The following is a 21,195-nucleotide window of genomic DNA, read 5'->3' as shown; positions in this document are numbered from 1 at the left end:
CATTTTCTGTATCTGTTGTTACGCTTTTCTGCAAGCAAATGTAGAATGATAAAATATTTCTCTATCAGGGGCTATTTGTACAAGGCAGGATGCAGAATACCTACTATATCCACAGGTTAAGCAGCCTCCCTTATTGTAGCTCTCTTGTCAAGGACTATATCCCCCCATCTGGTCCCTCTTCCCATGCACAGTACAAGAATAATTTCTGAGTAAACATATAAAGAGAAGTTCCCTTCAGTTTTTGCCCAATGGCACTTCTGGCTGGGCCCACATATGTGAAGAGGTCAATGAGTTAGGAAAGAATGGTAAAGGGATTCCTTTACCATTTTCTACCCTCTGAACTCATTTCAGAAAACCTCTTGAGTTTACTCTAAAATTTCAAAATTTTTATTAAAGTTCTTACTTGCTCATCACTCATCTTTTGGCCACTTTCCATTTTTAACATTCTGTAGGACACAGTTTAAAACAAAACTCTACTGAGTTAGAAGAAATTGAAAAAATGTAAAACTCATGAAGGCCATAAACTATCAGTGTTGAGAGAAGCTAATAGGAGGGGAGCCAATAACTATTCCAGGAGGAGATAAGGTACTAAAATATAGGATACTGCTTTACAGGTATCAAGGAAGGAAAATATATATAAGGTTTCCTCATTATCAAATACAAATAATAAGGACATTATCAAAATGTAAGCTATTCATGTAATAGCTAAGCTGTGTAACCCAATGAAATTCAAGACCGAAGTATTCTAACAATGAGTGTTTTCACAGCATTCTCACAAAATTTGAAGGAGGGTAGAAATCTAGATTACAGGCCAAGCTCTGGTACACATGAGCTACTAATTGGCCTTGGGCAAGTCACTTCCCTTCTCTAGGTTAAAAATCCTCAGATTAAACATCAAAAGCCTCCTTGGCCCTAAGGCAGCTCAGCATCATGGACTTCTATAGCTCTCAATACCTAGAGCTCTCCTAAGACATTTAAGTATTTGTTAAATGTCTATCCTCTCCATTTGATGATAAGCTCAATGTCTTTATTCACCTCAGATCTGCTGCTCCTTACACAATGCCTGGCAGGGAGGGAACGAGGGATGAAGAAATAATTGAATCAATAAACCCACAATCAAAAAATGAGATGGTAAACCAGAAGATCTCTAAAGTATGTTTGGATGTTAATGTATTAAGGGCATTTCTTCCTCTTGAATTTTATAAATGCTTGGGTTTAATTAGGTTAATACATTTATAGATCGCCTAAGTTGAATGGAGTCTTAGGTTTTTGTCCACAGGGAGAAAAAGTGGGGCCAAGAAGACATGAGAATGAGATATTGTCCCTGCCCTTCAAAGAAATGGGTCTGGCAAAAAAAAAAAAAAAAAAAAAATTCAAAATAACTAGGATAAGGAATAGAACTTTAACGAAAATAATGACTTCACCAGAGTGATGGAAAACCAGTAACAAAATAAGTGGTCTGAGTAAGAGCACTTGGGATGGCTCTCAATTATGAGAATGCACTATACAGAGAGGTGTGCTTACTCCTCTGCAGCCACACAGACCAAGTGAGACCTGATTGAAAAGGATCTAGGCATCTTCCATTTCCTGGCAGTGAAAGGAAAAAGAATCCTCTTAAGTCAAAAGTGTGGCTCATGTTCCTGAGATTGCAAGTTTACAAGAGAGGAAAAGGTAAGATTTAGCTCAACAGACAAAAATCAGATATGGCTGAGGTGCACCTGGGTAGCTCAGTTGGTTAAGCGTCTGACTCAACAACAGCTCAGGTCTTGATCTCAGGGTCATCAGGCTCTGCAATGGGAGTGAAGCCTACTTAAAACAAGCAAACAAAAAAATCAGGTATGGTTGAATCAGTCCTACTACAGACTGCTTTGGAGGCATGGAGAATTTCGACCTGTTTAGAACATAAATGCTACTCCAGGGAGAACCAAGCAAGTGGTTATTGAATACAAATACAAGAATGGTAAGTAAGCAGAGGTAAAGGGAATGAGTAAGACTGCAGAAACTATTATTAATGCACTGAAACCCCACTATTCTGAGTTCCTGTCATGTGCTTCCCACAGTACAGGCAATATAAATAATGCCAAGGGAAGTCGATGGCATGGTTCATGCTTATAAAGGCCTTACTGTCTAATATGGAGACAAATAATTGAGGAAAAAATTCCAGCAAGTAACAAAGTCTCCAAGTCACAAAAACATGGCCTCAAATTAGAATATCCAATGAAGTAAATCTAGGTAAACAAAAAGGCCTGGAGCAGATCTGTGAAACAGGGCTTTGCCTTGGCACTTTTCTTTTTGAACCTCTCACCCCTCAGAAGCATTCTTCCTCCATTTTTTCCACCCTGGGAAGAGGGCTGGTAGGCACAAGAGAATAGCCACAACACTCAGCAGCCTGACTTATAGCCAAACAAGAGGAAGGGAGCCCCAGACGGACAAGATGTGGCAGGGAGCACACATCTGATCCCAGCAGTGATTCCAAGGGCAGAGTAGGGTGTGATTTGCACAAGAGCAAGATGCAAGCCGTTCTTCCCTTCCTCAGGAGCAAACCCTCAGAGGGGCAGTCAGTTCTTTATAGACAGAGCCCCAACGCATCAGCTTTTCTTCCTAAATCCTGAGGAAAGAGGGGATAGCTTCCAGGAGCAGCAGAAAGTTCTGATTAGCTCACACGGCAAGAAATTGAGAGGTTTATTTAAAACTGAAGGTAGAGTAGGATATCTGGCCTAAGTCAACAAAACAGCCACATGTCTGAGCTGATAAATATCTCTCCTTCCATTTATTTTTCTTATCCTACTGCCATGGTTTAAAAAAAAAAATCCAACTTGCTCAGTGGTTATATTTCTTGCTTCCTCCAACTATAATATTTCTGTGAGGAAGAGCACATGGCTGAGGCCCTGACATCTCCCTGACTTTCAGAAGGATGGCCCAGCAACTAAGTGCAAAGCAGTTTTACAGTTTATTGTTCCCACTCTCCCTTTCTTCTCCTCTGAAACACAAATATGGGCACTCCCTCCATCAGCACCTATGGAATGAAATGTCAAGGGGCTCCTATTGCCTGCATATAATGTCTTTATTCAAAGAAGTTACACTAGATAATCGTTCTGATTATGAGGGGAAAAAATGTATCTTTACTCTTCTCCAAAAGAGGAATCTGAGAAGAATGAAACACAACTTTTCATACCACAAACATTTTTGTGGCTTTTTATATATTTCTTTCAAAAGCCTGAGATAAAAAGAGACAAAACAACTGGCAAGGGTCCATTTAGCAATACACATGAATAACCAAAGAATGCAAAAGAATCTAAGTAGTTATACTCCTGTCTCTTGCCAAAAAAAATTCAAGAAAAAAAGAGACAAAATTAATTTAATGAGAACCACACATCTATATGAAATTATAGCCCATTTTAATAACTTAAAAAACCAATATATCAAACTAGAAAAGCAATACAAGCATCTAAGTTATTCTTGAGTAGGAAAAAAATTTAAGACTTCTTTTGTGCATGAGACAATAAGAAAAATTGTAAAAAGAGAAGGGATAGGAGGAGTTAGAGTTTATGAAACCAAAATTTATTGACCTAACATATGGCTTAAATTATTTGAACAAAATGTAGAAAACCATAATTTAAGTAGAAAGAACAAAAGAAACACTGATATGCTTTCAGCCCCGTATTCAGAGAGGGGCAGAGCTGCCAGGAGAGCACCACCATCATTTGAGAACACTGGCAGGCTTATTCATGCTAACATGTTATAATTGAGAATCAATACAGGGCAGAGTCTGCTTAAATGAACTCCAAGAGTTTGTCCAAGCAAACCTGTTAATGTCATGTTGCATTTTATTAAATGATGTTTGGAATAAAAACCCTGTTGGTTGGGCCTTATAAAACTTTGTTTTAACAATATGTATGCCTTACCTTCCAATGACAGCTATAATGATAGCATTTGGCTCTATGATAAATCTTACTATATATGAGAAGAAACAAATGTGAAGGAATCTCTTATCGAGGTTATGTAGAGTAACCTTGAAGTTGCTGTCCATTTCTGATGTGCGCAGATACACTAGAGCCCCATGAATGTCCACGAACATAATTTTCACAATCACAGGGGGAGGGGGGAGAATATATCTTCAGGTGCTTGCTGGGGCTAGGAATCGTGGCCTTTATCAAAGAAAGATGTAGTTAGAGAAGGCATGAAAGTGGTAGGTAGAGGATGGCTAATCAAGAACTGTGATGCAAACCAACTCTGCTGTGATGTTCAATAACTTAGTCAGGGGCACCTAGGTGACTCAGTTGGTTAAGTGGCCAACTCTTGATTTCAGCTCAGATCATGATCTTATGGTTCATGAATTCCAGCCCAGCACTGCACTGTTAGCACAGAGCCCCCTTAGGATTCTCTCTTCCTCTCTCTGCCCCTCCCCGGCTTGTGCACATGCACACATGCACTCTCTCTCTCTCAAAATAAACATACAAAAAATAATAACTTAATCAGCAAGCACATATGATGAGCCTACATGCAGAACTCTGTGCCAAACACGCAGAAAAGAGGATACAGGTGGAAAAGCACCACAAGTGCCATGCTCACAATTATTCTATAAGGTGATATTATGAACCCCAACCTAAAAGTAAGAAAATTGAGGCTGACAGAAATTAAATATTTTTCCCAAAGTCACATTTCTAAAAGCTGATACAGGCAGGATGGAAATGCAGGTCTGGGTCCTAGGCCAAGGGTCTATCAATACTGCCAAACCAATTGGTCACTGAAGAAAAATGAGAAAAAACAGGCATTCTATGCAAACAGGACAAAATGGGACCAACGACCCATTTGAGTTAGGAGAAGTTTATGTGTAGAAAGAACAGAAAGAAAGTCAGAAAGTTGGGAATCAGACTGTGGACAGCCTTTATGCCCAGTTAAGAAGCACCTTGTACTGCAGCCAGTTGGTGGAACCACAGATAAGACAAAAATGTAAGAAAGGTGTCAAAGAGACTAAAGAATCTAAACAAGGCATTAGGGAAAGGCATTTGGAGAAACACCAGAAAAGAACAAAGATTTAAAATCAAGCACCGTATTAACATAGGATTTGGGTCTCTCAAAGTAAAAACATTATCTTCTAAGTTGGGGGTCCCTAATGTCCTATTGCTTAATGCTTTACTGATGTCAATAATTAAAAATTCCAGAAGTTCTCCAGTAAGTCTTCTTTCCCCCAAAACAGGGACAGCTTTTGATAGCTAAGAGAAGCATGTGCCTATCTGCCTTCTTCCTTGCCTATGAAGCCTCCTTAAGGGGGTATGCTGATAAAGAACAGGTCACACTTGGGGACATTATTTCAGCTATAGCTTCACTTCTTGGAAAGGTAAAGGCCAAGATGGAATGATGGGCTCAGGAGGCAAAGGGTAGAGAATGAAATCACCCCTTCCTGTGGCTCACACGAAGGACAGGCCAGTTCATCAAGGCTAGAGGTTTCAGCCCTGCCCTCAGGCATCTGCACTCATAGTCCTTACCCTTGTGCACATTTAACACTCACAGAGAGTGGCCTGTAGCAGGACAAAAATCTCAGGACTCAGGATCCTGGCTCTTGGCCATCTTTCAGAATCTCTTTATACCCTAAAGAGAGCAGATGTCTTTACTGTTGCTACAAAATCTTCATGGAGGGGCTACATATTAATACCTGATTCTATAAGAATATAGTCTTATTTTTGTATAAAAAAATTGTACATGCACAAATTTGAGTTACTTTAGCTTATACTATAAGATTAGTACTTCTTTAATATTAAAGATTTTAACCTGGCAATATGTGGTTATCTAATATAAATGTTCCTATTCAGAAAAAATATGGATATTAAACCTCACTGGATACAATTCTACATGTTTCCCTTTTTCTTTCCACTAAAAAAAAAAAAATTCAATAGAGAGGATGGAGAGGGATCTTCACAGAGTCAGACGAGGGGAAACTACAGCAAATGGTGCATCTTTGCTCTTTTTATCTCAGTAGTCAGCAGCAGGGTGAGAAACCTGATCCAGATCACCCTTCAATAACAGACTACCTTCTTTTCTCAATCAGCAGTTGCAGAAGCCCTGCTGAACTCCCCTTTTGCCGTTTTCAACGAAAGTTGCACCCAAGGAAATACTGATTGTCTATATGTGGCACCACTGTGTTCCAGGCACTTGAGAAGTGTGAGAGCCTTAAATCAATTCCATGAACCAATGGTCTGTTTGTGTTGCCACAGATCACACCACTCACAGCTGTGCAGGTCCATGAAGCCAGGACCTTTGTTATTACCCTGACACAGAATTATCAGTAAGGACAGAGCCTTCCACAATATGAAAACGCATTACCTTGTAAAGTCACAATCTATTGGTTCAAATGAAGCTAACTCTCCAAGATCAGGGATAAAGACACAAAACACACTATAGCACAAACATTAAGTCTACTTTGTAAGGCAGTAATCCCCAAAATGACAACATCTATACAGAATTTATTTCTGGGGCGCCTGGGTGGCTCAGTTGGTTGAGCATCCGACTTCAGCTCAGGTCACGATCTCACGGTTCGTGAGTTCGAGCCCCGCGTCAGGCTCTGGGCTGATGGCTCAGAGCCTGGAGCCTGCTTCCGATTCTGTGTCTCCCTCTCTCTCTGCCCCTCCCCCATTCATGCTCTGTCTCTCTCTGTCTCAAAAATAAATACACATTAAAAAAAAATTTTTTTTTTAAAAAAAGAATTTATTTTTAGAGTCATAAGCCAAGTTATTTTCCTTTGTCAGAACTAGAATCTTACAAACCCAGCTGTTAAACAACATTTGTCAAAAATGTCAAAACGTCTTTCAACATTTAGACAGCCACCTCGCCATTATTCCTATGGGATACATGGGTGGCTGAGAGAATCACATTTGACTGATGCAAAAAATAAGTCATCCATATGGCAAATACAACTCTTCATTTTCCAAACATCTAGCCCAGCAATTTCCCTACCATTCTGCCTTGGGATGCAGCCAATCTTCCCAAAAGAATGGATTTAGACTTTTTCACAATTGCTACTGAACATGGAGGCTTCACAGATAATCTTCCAATTCTTTATTTTACACAGAACCCACAAATATTGTTTCTATTCATTCTAAGAGTTAAGAATTCAGGATCTTAATGCTAGAGAGAGCTCATGTTGTATCAGTATATGTCATGATTGCTCCCTGCTAGAGAAACTGCCAGGACCGCAGTCATTACTGAGGCAAGTAGCCCAGGTCACAGCTGTTTGGACCAAGAGAGGGCATCAGTTACCCTAAGATTTCTGGTAGAAGAGCTTTGACCACTAGGGATGATAGTTACTACAGAACTATCATATTCCTTTTCTTCTTGGTCCATACACAGATCACCAGTTAGGTTGTGGGGACAAAAAGAAAAAGCAGGAACAGGAATACATGAGGAGAGAAGCCAAAATGGAAATGCTATGCCATGTTAAATGGTCAAGAAGTAGAATATTCTACTGGTGACCAACCACTGGTAGTACCAAACATCCTGGAGTTGTAGAATACTGGGAACAATCTTCCTGGTCCTGAGTTAGGTCCTGTCTCTGTGAGGTCTGACCAGACTACACCTCCTTCTCAATCTGAAGGAACCCTGGGATTCTTCCCAACTTGCTACATATCTGACATTGTTTTATTTTCTCACACATCTTTAACACTTCCATTTATTAGGTGACTTAAACGAATTTCTATTCTTGGGATCAAAGACATTTATATGGGTCCCACAGCAAAATGACTCAAAGCTCTCCTTTTCTCTTTATTAACTATAACACAACCTCAGATCTCCTCTCTGATAGCATACATATAACCTCACAAATTTAAGGGCTACTCTGCCAATTATTTGCAATCAGAGAAAGAAAAGAAATGGCTAGTGAAGCCTATCTCCCTTGGATTGTCTTAAAATTGCCACCGTTGCATTTTTTCTGTTGCCACATATAGACCACAATATACTTTCAAGTAGATGTAGAAGATTAGCCACAGTGAGTCAAGAATGAAAACCCAAAATCCTATGGGAGCTTCAGTAGTCTATCTTCTGTGGCACTGACAGATTCCCTCCTGTGACTTTTGAGTTAAGGCTCAGGGGTCAATCTCTACATTGACAAAATCTGATTCTTCTGATCCCTATAGAATAAAATTGGTTGCCAAAGCTATTCCAGCACTGGGAAAAGGTCAGGTTATATCAAAAATTAATGAGCCAGCCCCCACAAAGCTTCTGTACCTTCTTCTCCAACTCATTACTCCTCCCTCCCCCAAAAACACACCATTCATCCCTCTAGCAGTCAGTTATTCTCAATCATAGGTATTTGGAAGTAGGGGGTGACGGGGGGACATGTTGGTTGACTTGATGACTTGGTTTGAGTAATATTAAAATTTAGTGACCAGAGATGCTAAACACCCTATAATGGACATAAATAGACCAAAAAAGTTCCATACAACGATGAATCATTCTATCAAAATGCTAATAGCACTTCCCTTGAGAAACATTGAGCCCTCTCCAACATTTGGGGCAGACAAAAAGCAAGAAAGAAAGGCAAACTGAAGAGAGGAGAGCAGTAAGAGAACACGCAATGCACCCCATCAGAAGTGAAGCAGTCTAGTAAAGGCTATCCAAAGATCAGTCTCAGCCCCTGCTGACCTCCTTCTCCTCACCTCCAACAATAATACTCATGGCACACAGACTTCTTACTCTCATTCCCCCTACCGTGCAAAACAATCTTGGGCTCAGATTTAAATTACATCTTTTTAAAAATTGTGTCTTTATTTCCGCATCTTTTCATTTGTTCTAATTATGATAGTTTCTGAGCAACTAATATTGGTAATAGTAATAGATAATATCAACTGAAAATTCTACCACATTGCTAAAGGGCTTAATTACTAAATTTTTACTATAATAGGTCTGTTGGAAAATTTGCTTTAGAGACTAATTCTTTAGGGCGTAACTCCTCAGAGGTTAGGCTTATGAATTACTACCATCTTCTGAAACACTTTTGTGAGCCACACTGGGGCTTGGCAGAAGGAAAGGTGAAAATTCTCTTGCTACCTCTCCCAAGCTCTTTGTTAAGTTCTAGGCAGTATCCAAAGAGACAACCTGCACAAACAAATTTCACCACTGTGGAGAGACCAAATGGAAACAGACAGCTCAGAAACTTCTGATTAAAGGGCAAATATTTTAGAGGCAGTATACTTATGTCAGAGAGACAGGCCCATGGCACTTTCTGTAACAGAGAGATGCCACAGCAAGGTAAAAGTTCAGCAAGAAACACTCACAGACTGAAAAGCTCCCCAGGATGGAAAAAGTCCAAAATGCAATTCTGTTTTAAATGAGGTGAAGTCTTGTTAGAACAAAAGCATATTATCACTAAAAATAAGGGTTTCCAACAAGTAAGGTCCTTGTAGATGAAAGCACCATGCCCCGTAGAAATTCCTAGTATTGTGGACATTCCTAATATTGCTGTCCAATATGGTATCCACTAACTACATGTGGCTATGAAGCACTTGAAATGTGGCTGGCATGAATGAAGGACTGAGTTTCTAATTTAATTTTAATTCATTTAAATAAAAATAGATAAACGTGGCTAGTTGCTACTGTATTGAACAATGCAGGAAAAGGTTTAGACCATGATTTGGGAAAATGACGTAAGAGATTATCGCAAAAAAAATCTTACATATCTTCTGACTACCTGGAAAATACTTTCTCAGTGCACTCCCTGCCAGAGAGGGACAATTTGTAAGAAGTCACAACATAAAAAAACATCAGAAAAGAGTAGTGCTTTTAAAATGTTAGCATGTGGGGCGCCTGGGTGGCTCGGTCGGTTAAGCGTCTGACTTCGGCTCAGGTCATGATCTCGTGGTTCGTGAGTTCAAGCCCCACGTCGGGCTCTGTGCTGAAAGCTCGGAGCCTGGAGCCTGTTTCCAATTCTGTGTCTCCCTCTCTCTCTCTCTCTCTCTGACTCTCCCCCGTTCATGTTCTGTCTCTGTCTCAAAAATAAATAAACGTTTAAAAAAAATTTTTAATAAATAAAATAAAATAAAATGTTAGCATCCATCAGAATCACCTGGAGGTCTTATTTGCTGTAAATTTTGTGGATGTGTCTAACAATTACAGGGGCCAGACACACAGCAAGGTGGAACTCAAACCTGCCAGGACACTCTACATCTAATTCCTGCATTGGCCCTGTCTTGGAGTCAAAATGAGGCTTTCTATTAGAATAATGTAACTGTTTCAGGTCTAGGTCAGGGTTACCACCATTCCAACACAGTTCTAGAAGAGTATCAAAAGAACACATGTTATAGTAAAACTTTTATTTATCACTCAAAGGGCATAGGTTGAAGATAAACCCTTTCCACATTTCCAAAGAAACAGAAATAAAAGGTTTTAGAATAAAAACATTTCTACAAATATTCTGTGGTCTTTTTTGTATTACCTATAAAATCTGTTCTAGGATCAGTGGTCATTTGGGAGGATATATTTCTCTTGAGGGTTGTCACTTCTTTATGTTCTTTATGTACTTATACATGAGTTATTTTAACATTAAGAGACCACCCCATGAAAAAACAATTCCTTAGATGTGGTGTATGTGTGTACACACATACGGTCACACACACAACGGAATATTACACAGCCATAAAAAGAATTAAATCTTGGGGTGCCTAAGTGGCTCAGTCCGTTAAGCATTCAACTCTTGATTTAAATTCAGGTCATGATCTCATGGGTTGTGAGATGGAGTCCCATATCGGGCTCCATGCTGACAGTGCAGAACCTGCTTGGGAATTTCTGTCTCCCTCTCCCTGCCCCTCTCTCTCACTCAAAATAAATAAACTTAAAAAAAAAAAAAACAATTAAATCATTCCATTCATGACAACATGGATAGACCTAGCAGGCATTATGCTTAGCAAAATAAGTCAGACTGAGAAAGAAAAATACCCTGTAATTTCACCTATATGTGGAATCTAAAAGACAAAACAAATGAATAAACAAAGCAGAATCAGACCTGTAAATACAGAGAACTGATGGTTGCCAGAGGGGAGGGAGGTGGGAAGATGGGCAAAAATGGGTGAAGGGGAGGGGGAGATACAGGCTTCCAGTAATGGAATGAATAAGTAACAGGAATAAAAGTCACAAGATATAGTCAATGATATAGTAATAGCATTGTATGGTGACAGACGGTAGATACATTTGTGGCAAGCATAGCAGAACATAGAAGTTGAATCAATTTTGTACACCTTAAACTAATATAACTTTCTGTTTCAACTAAAACTTTTTTTTTTTCCCACCCCCCCACCCCCCCGGCGGGGGGGGGGGAGAGGAGGAGACAGAGAGGGAGAAGGGAGACAGAGAGGGAGAAGAGAGACAGAGAGGGAGAAGAAGAGAGGCAGAGAGAAGAGGAGAGAGAGGAGAGAGGGAGAGGAGGAGAGAGGGAGAGGAGGAGAGAGGAAGGGAGAGGAGGAGAGGGAGGGAGGGAGAGGAGGAGGGAGGGAGAGGAGGAGGGAGAGGAGGAGGGAGGGAGAGGAGGAAGAGAGGGAGGGAGAGGAGGAGAGGGAGGGAGGGAGAGGAGGAGAGGGAGGGAGGGAGGGAGAGAGAAGGAGGGAGGGAGGGAGGAAGGGAGGGGAGGAGGAGAGAGGGGAGAGAGAGTGTGTACGCACACGAGCAGGGGAAAGGGAGAGAGAATTTTAAGCAGGCTCCACACCCAGTGCTGAGCCCAACACGGGGCTTAATCCCACAACTGTATGATCATGACCTGAGCCAAAATCAAGAGTTGGACCCCTTAACTGACTGAGCCAACCAGGTGCCCCATTTTTTTTTTTTAAGAAATTTCCTTGACTATTCTTCTCAATAGCCTTCTTTTTTGCCTCCTTCACTCCCCTCTTTCTTAATGTTCCAAAAAGAAAGCCTTCATTCAGAATACATTGCTGTAACAAATAGGACATGAAGCCTTAAAATAAAATCAGAATCCAGTACTGTTCATTTCCCTCACCAACAATCCTTCTCCCTTCTTCAAACTCCCAATATTCCTCAGTTAATACTTTCACAAAGTTTAAGAGTGATCCTTGGGTCCTAGAAATTTGGGGAAACAGGCATCATTTCTTAATATTATAGAGCCCCCAAGTAGTCACACAACAAATACTATGTACATCACTTTCTTAGGCTACTGAGTTTATTAATGCTGTGTCTCTTTTACAGGTAGGGAAACTGTAGCAAAATGAAGCTAAATGATTAAAATCTAGTCCCAGAACAACTCTTGCTCTGCAAAATCCAATCCCTTCAGCAGTATTACTTTAGCAGTGGTTCTCACTGCTGGCAGTTTCCTGCCCCCACCCCAAGAGGACATACGGTAACGTCTGGAGACACTTTTGACTATAGAGAGTGCTACTGGAATCTAGTGGGTAGAGGCCAAGGACCCTACCAAACATGCTACAGTGCACAGGCCAGCCCCTCCCCTACCCCACCCCCAAAGAACTGCCTGGCTCAGAGTGTCAACAGTGTTAAGGATGAGAACCCCTGCTTCGCTGGCAATTCTAGCATTACTTTCTTTGCCCCCCTAATCAATAAAGAATGGCTCCCTCTACAATTTGATCCTTGTACAGTATTTACACAGGAACATGCCAATCAAGTATTATTTCTGGCCTTCTATACTTTCTAATTACTTTAAAAATGTAAGATCCATGGGAACCACAAAGGAAAATGAGGAAAGCTAGCAAAGTCTGGCTTCTTTCCTTTAAGGAGAAAACCTAGCAAAGATCAGGTCCTTGAGCTAGCAACCTCCAGGCCCTGAGCTATGGTGTATATCCGGCTGTTCACCTGGACTTTTCTGTTGTTAAAGTGCTTTGCAACTCCCTTTTCTCTACTTTGCTTATCTCTAAGCACATGCATTATTCCAGAGCAGTAATGATGTATGCTTATGGGAATCTCCAGAGATCTACAGACCCTAATTGTCTATTTCGTTCAGTAAATTGTACTCATTACTAAGTCATGTGAGACACTGAAGGACATCAGTCTTTCTGGCTGCCCTTTGTATGAGCCTGGGTAATGGGACATTATCTGCCAAAGTCTCCACAGTATTGAACTGAGATGCTTAAAACAACCCTCCGTCCAGTTTTTCAGCTGAGTACCTTTTTTTTTTTTTTTTTTTTAGCCTCCTGTCTCTTTGCTAACCATCCTTAGCTCTGCTTAGATCTGTATCAATTATGATTTTTCTCTTCAAGGAGTCTGGTTTTAGTTTAAGCTCTTGAAGCCATGAAACTCAGAAAAGTTATGACGTTCTTTCAACTTATCCTTCCTGGACCTCCACCTGTACTCTGAGAAGGGCACACCAAACAGTATGTTTCTCCCTCTGGTCTTAAAAATCTTCAGCACAAATGAAAATCCAAAGCCAGCTCTGATTTTAATGCTCCCAATACCCGTATCCATTATACTTAGTACTGCAAAGAGAGGAGAGAATCTCCCACTTCCCAAAGTGGGAATCATCAACTCTGTGATAAGTGGTTTCCTTCCTGGGGAAAAAAATTAATGAAGGAAAAGTTAAGCACAGTAAGCCATGGAAGAGGATGCTTGGAGAGAGAACTATATGCAGTAGAACATGAGGATACAACTATAAGAAAAAGGCCATTAGGCCTGGTTCCCTTCTCTACAGCATTTATCAGGAATGTCAACCAGCTCCACCCATGTAAATCACATCCCATACAAACTCAATGAAAATTCCTGCATTAAGATATTTCCATGCACAGCTTCCATCCCATCACCCTATTGAAATTTGTCTTCATAACTGTTGATTTCCATGGTGTCTGTTAGTTGAATCAATATAGGCTTTGGGAAACTTTCACAGAGTACCTCATTGTACTGACTCCAAGAGGCTACTGAGACCAGAGCCTCTATGACAGTAAAACCAGGAAAATGGCAGAGAATGCCTTTGACTTACCCTGGAGTAGAGGGTGAGAGAGCCTTCAAACACACTTACATCCTCATAACCCATCAGCTCTGCTGCTTTTCATCACTCACTCACTTTTGCATATTGGACCACCACTGATCGACCACCAACTGCCAAAGACAAAAAGTAAAAGAAGGAATTAGGCCACAAGTTCCATAACTTCAAGTCCAGAGTCACTGCTCAAGTAAATTTGTGAGTAGCCTAAGTGTTCAACATATAGACGCAAGCACATATAATGGCTCAAGCTCAATAAAAGTTTATCTCTGGTTCCCATATACATACTGAACAGGTGAACAGGTCGGTGGAGTGGCTCTCCCTCATGTGGTGATCCAGGCACCAAGGCTAATGAATGTCCTGCCACCTTTTTTAAAACTAAATTTCCAAGCTTGCCCTAAGAATCCTCTCCATTCCAACCAGTCAGGCACGGAAAACAGCGTGGAAGCTCACATAGGCATTCTCTTTATGTGTTTTTCCCCCCCATAAGTGGATTGCAACACTATTGCACTTCCATTCAGGTTCTAGTGGCTACAATCAGTAACATAGCCACACCTAAGCCATTGGCTGCTGGGCAGCTAATAGTTACTATCCATCATACAGGGGCTGGCTGCAGCCCAACCAAGATGACAGTGTTATGTTTGGTGTAGAGAGTTCTGGGTAAGACACTTGGCTTAGTTAGTTAACTGAATCTTGGTTCCCTGTTATTTATTTATTTATTTAAGCTGTATTTATTTATTTATTTATTATTTATTTATTAATTTATTATTTATTTATGTATTTATTTAACTTCCTTCCTCACAGGGTCAATGTAAGACTCAAAATGAGACAAAGCAGCACTTCCCAGACTTTAACATGCACACATAACGCCTCCTTGATGAAATGCAGATTCTAATTCAGTAGGTCCTGCATGAAGCCTGAGAATCTGCATTTCCCACAAACTCCCCGATGATACCAGTGCTGCTGTTCTCTGACTACACTTTAAGTAAAAAGAAGATAAAGAAAGAGAGTATTTTTGTAAGCCTAAAAGTAATTTGCAGATATCAAGAATTATCTTGGCACTAACTTGATTATAATTCCCAACTAGCTAGCACTTTTAGGATAGGTTTAGTCTAGGTACCATATAAACTTTCATAGAGTCACAGGATTTTGGAAATGAAAAGAATTTAAGTGGTCACTGTTCTCTCTTATTTTCCAGAAAAGGAAATAAACTCAGAGATGTCAATACTGCCCCCCAAATCTCACAATAAATTAGGGTGCTGGAAAAAGAACACAGAAATTTTTGACTTTTTTCTATTATTACATAAACTCAACTGATAACCTGAGAAACAAAGGGTAATTTTTATTCTTCTGCCAACGCAATAACAGATACTATTCTAGCCCATACCCAAAAAGGTACCAGAAGGTAGCATTCACCAGTTTGGATCACCATGGTACTAAATGTAGGCAAGGTGTCACGGAAAAGACATCAAGAGATTTTCAGGCAGACGTTCTTCCAAATGTAGTGATCTTCAAAGTTATGTTTCACATGTCCAAAATATGAACACAAATTAACTTCTATATACTCCCTGGCAAAAAACAAGAAGATTTTCAATATATACAGACTGGGTCACTATTATTTGGGGAACAATTAGCAAAAGAAAATTGGGGGCTGCAAATAGAAAAGAGAAAAAAATAATTAGCCAAGAAGCAGCAGTTTCTATGATAAACCCTAAAGATAAATAAAGGAATCTCAAGATTTTTTTTTTAATCCCTGACATGTATGTTATTTTTGAACCTCTGAGATCATGGGGAGTCCTAGGAGCTTATAGTAAAAAATAGTGAAACATAGGACTTCAGAAGTGAAAAATAAGAGTCAAAAACCCCCAAGTTACAAGTCAGAAAAGTACTGACTATCTTGAAATCAAATCAGATAGGCAGGGGTGGGGTGGGTGGGGAGAGAACCCTCTTACAATGCATGTTATCTTCAATGAAGCAACATGAATATCAAAGTGTCTTGGTGAAATCAGGAGGGAGTACTTATTGGGCAAGCAATGATAAACGGAAATCAATACTTGCACATCCATTATTAATTTAACATGAACAAAATACTACTAGCATCTTCATTCAGTGAGCAATTTTAAACATTTTAATAAAGGTAAAATGTTCCAAGAACTTCCATAAGTTTACTTTTGTATGCTACCTGCCCTGTCCCCCCGCCCCCAATCCTCATCCACCGTAGTGTCTTTAGCTCCTCAAATATTCTCTCATACTGACAATTTTCCACAACCTATTCTAGACTCTAGACTTTTTACCCTATTTTTGTGCCATGGATTCCATTCCCCACTCCCCTGGCCTTAACAGTCTATTGAAGCCTAAGAAACTCCTTCCCAGAATAATGTGCTAAATGTATAAGATAAAATATATAAGATTATGAAAGAAGCCCATCATACGGAAATACTTTTTCCACAGAGCACTCAGAATTCCATGAACCTAATATAAGACTATATAATGGGGAGTGACTCTTCTAGGATGATGTAAGTTTTTTCTTATAGGAAACAGCATGCAAAAAAGTTTTAAAAACCCAAAGATGCACATAAAGAATACTGCTGAGGATCAGTCAGTGAGGAAAAGAACAGCTGCAAAGAAAAGCCTGACCTTGAATTTCTACCCCAACTCAATGTTATTCATGCTGTGGCTTTAAAATGCCACATTAAGGAATTACTCAGAGAATTTTCTTGGCTCCAGCCCTGTAGACACAGCATATTCTGAGTCCTGATGGCAAGTGGAGAAAGGCAACACTGAAGAAGTGAAGACGGAGAGGAGTCTGAGCTCAGGTCCTAGTTCTCTACCACTAACTAGTTCTATCACTTAGTTCTTATTTGAAACTCTCTGCCTACAAAATGAGAAAGTTGAGTTAAACCACCTTTAGGGTTTCTTCCAACTCTGAATTATTAGGATTTTAACACAATGCATAATCATTTCTCTGGGAAGAAGTATTAGTGAGATTTCTTTTTGCCCTAGGCTCACAGTATGAAATTACCTTCTGTAAGAGAATTTTTCAGAGGCTTCAGAAATACCTTATGGGAGTCACCGTGCCACAGAATTTAAGACTGGAAGAGATTTTAATAGACACACACCACCTCAGCAATCCCAGTGATCGGGCAAGAAAACAGAGGCTCAGAAAGGCAAAGATTTATTTGAGGTCACATAATGAAGCAAAAGACTGTTGTGACTACCGCCATCTAGCACCAGCAGGATTTCAGGATTCAGCATTGGTAGTAAAGACCAGCTAATCAGCTCTCTTGGAGACAGAAATAAACCTCAAATAAGCTGAGCCACAGGAAGGGAACTGCACGAGGAAGCAGGTGACTGGGGTAATAACACCCAGAGGCAGCATCCTGCAGCTCAAGCAGGGTCAAAACGGAGGCTCCCATATACATTATAACCTCACTGTCAACAGTACTCTCCTCTTTCAAATATGGCTACAAACTCCATCTCAAAGAACAATCAGTAACAAAGAAAGAACAGCTATTTCAAAACAAGGGAATGGATAAGTGAACCCTGGCTAATAAGGTTAATAAAACCAAAATTCAAGATTTGGAATAATGTAATCTCGAAAGAAGAGCACTAGCTAAGAAAACCTTAAAATATTTGTCAGGAATTTCTAAGTTTTAGAAGAAACTGATTCAGAATAACTTTGACCTACCTTCTGTGGACAGCCCTGAAGTACAGTAACTTAACCACCACTGTTTAACTAATACTCTCACCACTATCTTTACAGCATGTAATTACTGGATATTCATCAGGTTTAAAAGTTACATGTCTATTTCCATAGTCCTATCCATGTGTGTAAACTAGCTTTATATGCAAAGAATTAGAAATTATTAAGTTTTGGGGAATTTTGATTGAATCATAATTTCAACCTCACGTTCAATTAACCAAAACGTATGCCAAGAGCTTTTAAAACCTACGATACAATGCTTAATTGTCAGTTTACCCTCTGCCCTTTCTCCTACACACCACCAGCAAATTGTACCCATTCCTCAATCCCTGTAACACACATTATTCCCACCTAATATAAACAGTTCTGGCCTTGAGAACTTTTTTTTTAGATTCTTTTTGACAGCTGACACAGCCTTTCACAATCTGGAGGCGACGCACCATTGGTTTGCCAGCTCTGTGTTTCATCTCCTCCAGGAATTCCAGAGACAGCAGTGCCATCTACTGGTAGGGAGGGCACAACTTATTTCTGGAAGACTATGGGTAACAGGAGCCAAGGACCTGAAAGAATGGCAGGCTAGATTTGTGTCTTTGTGAGCCTTTCTTTTCTAGAGCATGTAACGAACCTAACTGATGCTTACAACCTGAGAAGCGGAACCTCCACAGGAGTCTCCATCATGAAAGGCAGGTCCTGTGGAAGCCATATACAGCCCAGCCAGGCTAGCCAATAATGAGCTCTGCCTGGAAATGCCTCCTCAAGGCTCTAAGGCAAGCAGGAGCCTCACTGAATTAAACATTTCCTCCAGTGCTTCTGTAACAGATGATCTCACCCATGCCCCACCTGTGGCAATGTTATCCAGCTGTATCTTGTAGCACAGGTCTTAGGGAAGATGCTCAGACCCCTCTCAATGTGAAGGCTCTTATGTTTACACAATGTGACACAGATCCTGTGCAAAGGACACGATTGCTTAGGCATGCAGGTCGGACTCTAATCTCTCTCATTTGCTCTCCATCCTCCCCGCTCCTGACCCAGAGAGGACAGAAATGAAATGATTTTGTGGTTGCGTGGAAAGCAACATTAGTGGGCTTTCATTGAATCAGAAAATAAAACCTTGTCTTGCAGGTCACTAAGGCACGCTGCTTCCCTCAAGATGAACTAAGCCAGCCCATCTCCCTCTTTTCCCTAGGATAAGCCTATAAATGTTTCTCTACCTTTTTAAAACCCCTGCCTCTCCGCCAAAGGCTAAATGTAAACATAGTGTGACCTTTATCTGATTTACATAAATGACATTTTTCTAAACATAAAAGCACATCTTTTCAAACTATACCACCTACTCCACCTTCAGAATTCCTTCTCCCCACCATCACATGCCACCTAAAAAAAAAAACAAAAAAACAAACAAAAAAAAACACTGACAAATTTAATTATTCCCACTAATTATACTTTATATTCCAATCTATCAGGTGATGATCCATATTCACTTTGCTAGGGTCATTTGTTACATTCCCCCAAAGCTTTGCAGCAACCTCTTTTACTTCCATTCACCTCAGACAACCATCAAAAAGTTGATTTGCTGCAGCTGAAAAATGTCCTGATTTCCCCTAACAAATTTAAGTATTGCCTCTTCAATTTGTTTTAACTTGCCAAGTAAATTGATTTCTTAGCAAGTGCAGGCACTTCACAGGCATGATGCGAGTCTTAGATGTTTGAAGCATTGCACTGTTTCCTGAAGAAACAAAACTTTGCATGGGGGAAGGTAAGAGTAATGAAAGGGCTTTGAAACAGCATGTCTCCAAGGAGTCAGGGAGACAGATTCTCATCCAGCTCACGCCAGAATAAGTTCGAAATAGATCACGGTGAAACTCCAGCATATGGTAAAAATCCTAATGACCGATGAGCCATTTACCAAGTAGACTACAAGATACATCCAACAAATTAGGGGAAAACTGAAGGGACTGTTAATATTTCATCATAAGATACACAGTATGGCCTTGCTATTACAGGTCTGGGGAAATGGAGTAGGAAACCAGATGTGTTGCACACAACCGCCTCCCCCCTTTTAAAGTAGGACTTAAAGGAGACATCCCTCCAGCCCCAACACACAAACCGTTTTGGCATCCAAATGGTCTTTAAAACAGGCACTTTTCAAAGAATTGCGGTCTGAACAGGTGTAATTTACACCATGCCTTCCCTTCTCCCTACAGGCCATTAACACACTTAAAATAATTACTCTCTCCAGCAGCCCAGAAAGACCTCAGTTTACAGAGATAATCACCCCCCCACACACACACACCCCAAATCCCTATCTTCTTGAAGGAGAATCTCACTGTGACGGTCTGGTCTGCAGTTCACTGCAGGCATTTCCCTCCTCACAGTTTACCAGTCATCAGTTTCGCTGTATCTATAATTCCTTAATGTAACCTCTTATTTAGACCAGCGCCCAACTGCTTTAAAATTTTTTTTCTCACCCCTTAACGAAAACCTAGGTTCCCTCGGCAGGCTGAAAGCGTTCAGTTTGGATGCAACTCTGGGGTGCGAGCTGGCGTGCAGGTCCGGAGAGCCTTCTACCAGCAACACTTGGGCTCGGTCCATCGGTCAAGCCCCCCACCCCCGCCCGCACAGCTGCGCTAGGAATTCGGCTTGCTCGCCGCCGGATTAGTTCGAGTCCCGCCGCTTGGCTAAAGTGACACATTTTTTTTTTTTTTTCGTTTCCTTCTCACATGTGACAGGTCCCACTGCATTAAAGCCATCTTCTCCCAGGCCCCAGCCCAAGTCCGGCGTCCGTGATGCCCCCGCCCCACCACGCTCACTCTTTACCTGGGGAGGGGGCCGATACCAGCATCCCTCCAGGCGGGAAACAAAGGCAGAGACGATGCTGCCAGGTGGGCAACTCCCCTCGGGCGGACTCGTCACCATGGTGAGGGGGCTGGGAAGGTGCATTTGGAGGGTAGGAAAAGGGAAAAAGGGAAACCGAGGCACCAACGGGCATGGCTGAGCCCGAGTCTGCATCCTACCCGGAGCAGAGCTCCTGGGGAGGGCGGACCCCAGACTTCTCCCTCCACCTCGCCCAGCCCTGCCCTGGCCACCCGCTGGTCCGCACCAGCCGCTGAGGGGCAGAGGGCCGCCCCGCAGCTGCGCTTACCTCAGGAAAAGCGCTCCGGCTCCCTCCGACGGCTCCGGAGAAAGCCCCGCCGCTCACGCACGCGCACTCGCGCTCTCGTGCCTTCGCGCCCCCGCGCGCGCCTCTCCGTCCCGGCTCAGGCCCGCCCCGACACTGGCCGTCAGAGTCCGCGAGAGCCAATCCGGTTACAGGAAAGTCCCCCCGCCTATCACGTGGCATGACCAGCCAATCACCAAATTGCCCTCGGCAACACCCGCTCCGATGTCCCTGGGGGTTCGGTTGCTACCGTGCGGAGCCGGTGCGAGGCGGGCACAAAGGGCTGGATTTGTTTTCCGGAGCTGTTTTTGCCCAATGAATGAATTAATACATCAATTGATATCTGAAATTCTAAATATGAATAGCTATCCCCTGGGTATCTTGTTAAAGAGGATTCAGATCCAGTAAATTTGT

At 41.4% G+C, this 21,195-nt stretch overlaps 1 protein-coding gene across 3 annotated transcripts in view; it reads right to left on the bottom strand.

Moving 5' to 3' along the window:
• Positions 1-20,878, bottom strand: part of TMEM108 (transmembrane protein 108) — a 373,458-nt gene extending 352,580 nt beyond the window's left edge. For 2 of the 3 annotated variants that reach the window (XM_040480210.1, XM_040480211.1), the window contains exons 1-2: positions 20,767-20,878; positions 13,919-14,037 (exon numbers count right to left, since the gene is read on the bottom strand). The gene's annotated coding sequence lies outside the window, so the exon portion shown is untranslated. Of the gene's footprint in view, positions 1-13,918; positions 14,038-20,092; positions 20,186-20,766 lie in introns of those variants that run through there. The other variant, XM_040480212.1, reaches the window with a different exon arrangement.
• Positions 20,879-21,195: the final 317 nt, after the last annotated feature.

This window comes from Herpailurus yagouaroundi, unplaced genomic scaffold (genome assembly GCF_014898765.1).
Source record: "Herpailurus yagouaroundi ecotype Mexico unplaced genomic scaffold, PumYag 159, whole genome shotgun sequence".
Taxonomy (NCBI): Eukaryota; Metazoa; Chordata; class Mammalia; order Carnivora; family Felidae; genus Herpailurus; species Herpailurus yagouaroundi.
This window is presented reverse-complemented; position numbering and strand designations above follow the sequence as displayed.